This window comes from Microcebus murinus, chromosome 12, assembly GCF_040939455.1.
Source record: "Microcebus murinus isolate Inina chromosome 12, M.murinus_Inina_mat1.0, whole genome shotgun sequence".
NCBI classification, from domain to species: domain Eukaryota; kingdom Metazoa; phylum Chordata; class Mammalia; order Primates; family Cheirogaleidae; genus Microcebus; species Microcebus murinus.
Genome location: NC_134115.1, coordinates 67078889 through 67087643, shown reverse-complemented (window position 1 = coordinate 67087643; position 8755 = coordinate 67078889).

Genomic DNA, 8755 nt, shown 5'->3' with positions numbered 1-8755 from the left:
GGGGTGGGCTCCACCCCTGGCCGGGAGGCGCGTCGCCTCGCGCGGGGCCAGTCAGCCTGGTGTCTGTGTGTTTGGCGCTGGCGCTCGGTCCGCCTGTGTTTCCTCAAACGTTCTTGCCCCAGTGTCAGGTGACGATAGAATGAGCTGCGTGCCGAGATCGGTCCTGCTACACCTTTCCGCGCCCACCAGCTCACCCGCTGCAATGTCCAGCTGGGTAGAATTCGTGAAAGTGCGGGGACTCTGCATGTTCCTCTAAACCTCAAAAGCAAAACAGCAGCCCTCTGATCTAGTTCTCCCAATCCTCAGTATTGGTCCTCAGAATAATAACCACCTCCACCATTTCAAGCTGTTTCTTTTTTTCTTTTTTCTTTTTTGAGACAGGGTCTCGCTTTGTCGCTAGGGCTAGAGTGCCGTGGCGTCAGCCCAGCACACAGCAACCTCAAACTCCTGGGCTCAAGCAATCCTTCTGCCTCAGCCTCCCGAGTAGCTGGGACTACAGGCATGCGCCACCATGCCCGGCTAATCATTTTTAAACATTTTTTTTTTAAGTTGTCCTCCTAATTTCTTTCCATTTTTAGTAGAGATGGGGTCTCGCTCTTGCTCAGGCTGGTCTCCAACTCCAGACCTCAAACGATCCGCCTTACAGGTGTCATCAAGCTCGTTCTTCCAATGGCCGTTTCATTATTTTGAGACAGCCTTTTCTGCTATTTCTTGATTTTTCAGTTATGGATAGTATCTATGGATTCCTTCTATGGAAGATGAAGATTTATGTGTCTTTTATACCACTCCCCCAAATTCTTTTTCCTTCCAACATTTAATAATCCTTGCATTAAAACTAGTTAATTGGTTACATTATTTATTTACATTAACCTACATTATATTGTTTACATTATTCTTGCTCATAACTACATTATTGCACACATTATTGTACTATTGCTTACATTATTAGGACTAGGGGATTATTACAGGACTATCACCTGTTGTTGTATTGGTTGTGCCTTGTGCAGGGGCTTTTGAGTCATCCATTCAGAGGAAGAGAGGATTTTTAAAATTATAATTCCAGGCGAGGTACATCAGATTTTGTAGAAGAGACCCATCCATTTGTAACCATGCAGGACTAAACAAATCATTTGTGTCAGGGCTGGATCTATGTGGTTATATTTATTTTCTTAGACTTTTTTTACTCTGAAATTCACAATTAATTTCCTCATTCTTCCAATATTTACTAATTTTTTTCTGTACACCAGGCACTTTTCCAGAAACTGGGGTACAGAATTAAGCAAAAGACAAAGTTTTTGTCCTCTTGGAAAGTACAGGCTGAAGGAAACTAGTAAAAAAATTAATAGAAAATTAATAAATGGTATGAAGGCATTAATAAATAGTTTGAAGAAAAATATAGTAGGATACAGAGAATAGAAAGTGCTGGAGGGAGGTAACATAGATTGCTGTCTATTGACTTGTAAGATGAGGATTTTGGGCTGTTCACACCACTCCCCCCATATACAGTTCCCTTCCTATGTCTAATAATGTTTACATTAAAAATAGTATATTTTGGAGTGAGATAAAAAAGTGTTAAAAGCTCTATGAGCATGGGTTGGGTCTTGTCAAGTAGTGAGCCTCACTCTAGGGTGATCCGACCTGGCTATTTCATTGAGACCCCTCCCTCCCCCACCAACTGTTATTATCTGCAAGTTATTTCTCTTTCTCTAGTCAGTTTCCCCTGAGAGGAAATTTCCAGTATCCTGTCTGTGTGGTAAATGCATGGTAAATCCCTGAGTAGGGAAGGAGGCTACAGGACTCAGTATTTGGTAGTATGTTTCAATAATCAGGATAGACTAAATTGCTCTTGCAAAACAAAATTAGAATGTATTATGACTCAGACGCTGTAGGATTTTATTTTTTTATAAGCATCCAAAGTGGGTTTTTCTACTTGGCATGCAGCTCTTCTATATATGGTGAATAAAGGACCCAATCTTCTATTACCCTGTGGCTTTGGCATACTTTAGAGTCTCATTATTGCCTGCATGCATCCAGCAGAAGGATGGAACTTCCAAGAGAATCTTTAAGAGGAAAATACAGTGAGGAGCAAAATTCATGGCTAAAACTTAGGGATGGATAAACATTATTAAGTGGTATGTGCCTAAGATGTTCTCCTATTCACTTTCTCACAGGTTTTAATTATCCTCAAAATTCTGTAAGTTAAGCTTTCCCTCCATTTCATAAATGAGAAAGGTGAAGTTCAGAGGGATAGAATTTTTTCTTAGGTTTATTGCTGAAAAGTGGCACAATTGGGGTTCAAAGCCAGATTGTAAAACTCATCCAATTTACCATTTATTTTTATTTTTAAAAATTTATTATTTTTTATTTCAGAATATTATGGGGGCACAAATGTTTTGGTTACATAAATTGCTTTTGTACCATTTGAGTCAAAGTTATAAGTGTGCCCATCATCCAAATAGTGTGCACTGTAGCCATTACAATTTATTCATTCCCTCCCCTGACACCTGCTTGATTTTTAATGAATCTTATTTTGGTATGTTCACATAAGTGTTGATTGATTGGTTCTAATTTAGTGGTGGGTATATATGGTGTTTGTTTTTCCATTCTTGTGATACTTCACTTAGAAGAATGGTCTCCAGTTTCATCGAGGTTAATAGAAGAGGTATTACTTCACCAGTTTTTTTAATGGCTGAGTAGTACTCCATGGTATACGCATACCACATTTTATTAATCCACTCATGTGTTGATGGGCACTTGGGTTGTTTCCACATTTTTGCAATTGTGAATTATGCTACTATAAATATTTGAGTACAGATGTCTTTTTTGTGGAATGTCGTTTTTTTCTCTGAGTAAATACACAGTAGTGGGATTGCTGGATCAAATGGTAGTTCTACTTTTAGTTCTTTGAGTTATCGCCATATTACTTTCCACAGAGGTTATACTAGTTTGCAGTCCCACCAACAGTGTATGAGTATCCCTATCTTTCTGCATCCATGCCAGCATTTGTTGTTTTGGAACTTTTTGATAAAGCCATTCTCACTGGAGTTGGTTAAGGGAAATCTCATTGTGGTTTTGATATGCATTTCCCTGATGATTAGAGATGTTGAACATTTTTTCATATGTTTATTGGCCATTAGTCTTTCTTCTTTTGAAAAGTTTCTGTTCATGTCTTCTGCCCACTTTTCAATAGGGTTGTTTGCTTTTTTCTTGTTGTTTTGCTTGAGTTCTTTATATATTGTAGTTATTAGCCTTTTATCAGATATATAATATTCAAATATTTTCTCCCTTTCTGTAGGTTGTCTATTTGCTCTAATGATTATGTCCTTGGCTGTGCAGAAGCTTTTTAATTTGAGTAGGTCCCATTTATTTATTCTTGTTGTTGCTGTGATTGCCTTTTGGGTCTTCTTTATAAATTCTTTCCCTAGGCCAATGTCTATAAGAGTTTTTCCATTTCTTCTAGAATCCTTATAGTTTTATGCCTTAGGTTTAAGTTTGTTATCCATCATAAGTTGCTTTTTCTAAGTGGTGAGAGGTGCTGATCTTTTTTCAGTCTTCTACATGTGGCTATCCAATTTTCCCAGCTCCATTTATTGAATAGGAATTTTTTCCCCAGTGTATTTTCGTCTGCTTTGTCAAAGACTAGATGGCAATATGAGGATGGTTTTGTATATAGGTTCTCTGTTCTGATCCATTGGTCTATGTCTCTTTTCTTGTGCCACTAAGGTGCTGTTTGTTGTTTTGGTTACTATAGCCTCGTAGTATAGCTTGAAGTCTGGTAAATTGATGCCTCCAATTTGTTGTTTTTGCTTAAGTTTGTTTTGGCTATAGGAGGTCTTCTCTGGTTTCATATGAAGTGTAGAACTATCTCTCTCATCTCCCTCAACTAATCATGATCCTGAATTTTGTGTTTAATTATTACATTGATTTTCTTTAAACTTTAACTATATTTGTATATAAGTTTAAAACAATATGTTGCTTTGTTTTACCTTTTAGATTGATTTTTAAATGGAATCAGACTGCTTTTTATTAGTTATGTGGTTCTTAGCTTTAACTTTAGGATTTTGAAAATCACCCACATTAATGAGTTGCAGTAATTAATTCACCTCTCTGTTATATGAATATACCTTAATTGTTTTTTATGTGTCCATTTGACTATTATGGAAAAAGATATTTGAATTTCTTTGTAGATATCTCCTGGTTTCCTCTGGGAGAATTTCTCTAGGTTAGGCTTTCTGAGCACTTTTTGTGTTATAAAATCCTTTGGAAATCTGTGTGCCCGTAGAACCCCAAATGTTTTAAAATGTGTAACACATGCATAATGTCAAAGCAAACAAATTACAAAGAAACAAATAAAAGGAAAAAAATTTAACTAGAATCATTAAAATGAAAAAATTGAACTAGAATAATAAAAATAAAGGCAACATTTTCAAAAAGAAATGAATTTGCTTCTTTATTAGGGCACTAAATAATATATAATGGTGGATGTAAGAGATATAATTTTGAAGTAGTAATAAATGTAGAAGAAATTTTGATGTATTTGCAACACCTGTAAATAGAATATGACAGTTTCTATGCTACGGAGTCATAGGTTCTGCTAATAATATTGTGGTTTGTTGCCTACCTTTACAATAAAAGAAAATGTTTAATCTCTGAAGTTGATGACAATAAAGATATAATTCTTTTACATCCAAGTTACCAGACCCTTTAAATTTTTTCAACAGACTTCTTTGGGCTCTGTGTACTACAGGTTACAAAAAGTACTTAGCATGTACTCAGGAATAGACTTGCTGAGTTATAAGATATGTACATATTCATCTTTACTAAGTAGTGCCAAACTGTTCTATAAATTTATACTCTTTTAGACTAAGGTTTTTATAATCAATTTTATATGATTGCCCATTGGTATGAGGAGTGTGAAGATGCATTTTTATACCTCATATTAACAAATAGGTATCAGATGAAGGGCGGTGGGAATTATATGAAACGGGCAGAGGAAACAATCCACTTAATGGTGTTCCTGCTTGGTTTTTTCAAAGGTCTGGCTCATGCAGATGTGCAGAAGGAAGCAGGAGAGGTAGAACCTATGCTGGCCCAAGTGAGTAGTAGGGCAGCAGCTATGCATGTAAACTCTATCAGGGGTCTTCAAACTTTTTAAACAGGGGGCCAGTTCACTGTCCCTCAGACCATTGGAGGGCCGGACTATAGTTTAAAAAAACTATGAAAAAATTCCTATGCACCCTGCACATATTTTATTTTGAAGTAAAAAAACAAATGGGCAAAAACACCTGCATGTGGCCTGCAGGCCGTAGTTTGAGGACACCTGCTCTAGATGCTAATATTCTGGTACTACATTCCTAGGTTAAGTACTTTCGGTTTTTTTAGTGCTATGTTCTGAGACCACTAGAGGGTGGTATAGACTACCTTTTCCTTTATTAGGTGTCAGTTTGTGCATATATCTATTTTTGTTGTTATTTTTGAGTTCCTGTAAAACAAACTATAGGTATTTAGAGTAGAGTTAACTTACAGGGTTTGTGTGTGTGCGTGTGTGTATGTGAGTGAGTGAGAGAGAGAGAGAGAGAGAGAGAGGGAAGGAGGATAGAGAGAGATACTGGATTATGTATTGAGAAAAAAATTTTAGTAAAGATAGGTTACTATCATAATGTTTGCGGGTTGCCTTATTATTAATAGTAAAAAAGTAATTGGTAATAAAAATCAATTTTCATTCAAATTTCCTTAAAAAGAGACCTATGCCTATCAATAAATATTTGTTAATCACCTGTGTGTGTTGAATATTGAATTAAATGCTTTAGGGAGGAAAAAAGAAAAAAAACCCACTGCATCTCTCCTTGAGGTTGTCAACATGTCTTGGTATTTCTGTATCAGTCTCTTTGCTGCTAGCCACATTAGAAGAAGTAGAAGTAAAGATTTGTTAATAGACCAATATTTAAATATAGTACAAATTTATTTAATTTTTTCCTATAATGAAACAAAGTGTTATTAGTAAAACATAAACATATGAATTTAATATATATCTATTGCATCATTTTTATGTATAAAAATTAATTGGCTTTATTTATATTTTACACTGGAAAGTGAATTTTAATGCCAATGACATTTTAAAACCTGTCATCAATAATTACAATTGCTTCCTATAATAGGCTTTGCAAGTCTATTGCTTTGAATAAACTCTGTGCCTTGCAATTGGAATTGGGGAGAAATTTTATGGGAAAAGAATTTCTCAACCTTTTGCTATTTTAGATTTTACTTATTAAATATGGCTGTTTTTTCCCCCTTGGGTTTAAGTTGAGATACCCATAACATCCATGTTGTAGCATATGTCAGAATTCCCTTCCTTTTTAAAACTGAATAATATTCCATTGTGTATATATACACTGCATTGTATGTGTCTATTCATTCATCAGTGGACACTTCCATGTTTCAGCTATTGTGAATAACACTGCTATGGACATAGGTGTATAAACGTCTCCTCGAGACCCTACTTTCAGTTCTTTTGGGTAGATACTCACAAGTAGAATTGCTATATCACATGGTAATTCTATTTTAAGTGTTTTGAGGAACTGCTATACTGTTTTTCCCTATTGGCGATCCCATTTTACATTCCCACTAACAGTGGACATGGGTTTCAATTTCTCCACATCCTTTTATTTTAATAGCAATCATTTTAATGAGTATGAGGTGGTATTTCATTGTGGTCTTGATTGTATTTCTCTAATGATTAGTAGATTTAGCATCATTTGGTGTGCCTATTGGCCATTTGTGTATCTTCTTTGGAGAGAAATGTCTATTTAAGTCTTTTGCCCATTTTTAAATTGAATTATTTGTGTTTTTGTTGTGGTAGTCTGATAAACTGCTGATTAGTCTTTTACCTGCCTTTGGATTTCTTCATTTCCTCTTTTTCTAATTTTTGGATTGGGATTTTTAGTGCATTAATTTTCAGTCTTTCTTATTTTTCGATGTATGTGTTTAACTGTAAGCTTTCTTTATCTCATAAATTTTGATGGTAATTGTATTATCATTAAGTTACAAATATTTTGAATCTTTATCATGATCATTTTAACCTGTGAATTATTTAAAAGTATGTTTTAAAATTTCCACATTTAAAAGCATTTTTGAGTTTTCTCTTTTCAATATTAATTTCTAATGTGTTACGTAATGGCCATATATTGTCATTTGAATGATATTGATGCTTTGACATTCATTGAGACTTGCTTCCTTTCCTAATGGATCCTCAAATGTTTTATAAACATTTCATTGGATTTAAAAACATTTGTGCACAAAGTTATACACACATACACACACATACACATACACACACAGTATCGTTGCAATTTTTTAAGATGGGCATTTAACTTAACACTATCTCTATTTAACATCTCTGTAATCCTCCTGAATAGTACAAGGACCTTAAAATGTTTATTTCTGATTTCTAAACCCTCTCAACATCTTCCATCTTATTTGTATCTAAGATTTCACTTTTACCTTAATTTTAAGTCTCCAAATCCCTCTCTCACTTTCTCTCTCTTTCCCACCCTGGTCCTTTCTCCCTCTTTCTAACAAAGCCTGTGACAGTTTGTAATTACCCACATATATTTACCAATTTTATTGTTTTTTTATGAAAAGTTTTTTTTTCCATTCCATTCCTTTCATTTAGGGAAAATTTCTTTCTTTCTAGGTTTGTCTGAGTGGAACAAAGCTCTTTTATTCTTTCTAAAAATGGTTTTATTTTGCCTTCTCTCCTGAAAGATGGTTTAGTTTGATATAGAATTCTAGATTTTCAGTGATTTTGCTTGAACAATTGGAAGATACTATTCCATTGACTTTGGGCCTCTATTCTAATGGATGACATTTTAACTCTATTTTTTATTTTGAAGCATTTGAGAAAAATAAATATAATATGCTATTATATATTAAAATATAATAAGATAATTCATTATTAAGAGAAGATTATGCTTCATTTTTTTAAAAAAGTATAATACATATTCTATGTGGGAAGCCAACTCCATGTTTCCTTTTAGGTACTGATTTACCATTATAGTTTGCTTATTTACAAACATGCTTATATACTTCTATATCAACTTTTAAAAGTAATTCACCTCATTGTAAATATTATTACATATTTAGAAATATTCATTCAAAACTACTTTTTATAAGTTTTAGATTTTGAAATTTAGGTGTGCCTGCAAAATCATGCTGCAAAATCTAGATTGAATGACACATACGCAAAAGAACAAAAACGGAAGTTATCTTCTGGAGTATCTGTGTAGAGGACCTTAGTCTAGGGATTATCATTTTTCTCTTTACATTGTAAAAATAACAAGTAAATTCTGTATTTCACAATTTGCCTTAAATCTATTCTTAGAGAATAGATTTAAGGCAAATACTAATGTCATAATATGACATTACACATTACCTAGTGAAGCATAATGCAGTTTTGTACGCACTATATACTTCTGCTTAATCATTCTTAGAACTTCTAATGATTTTACTGATACAGTAAGATGACTAGTTTTAAAATGTGGTAAAATTTTCTAACCTAGCTTAAAACTGAAACACACAGCACAAGGACTCTCTTAAAATCTGTTTTACCTTGTGATTTTTATCTAAAATTATTTTGGTATTTGTTTCTTTTTCTGTTCCCAGGAGTATTTTGTTTTGTTTTGTTTTTTGGCTTATGTTGCTGAGTTTTAATCTATCATATGAGAAGATTTAGGACATTAAAACACAGAGATTTCTA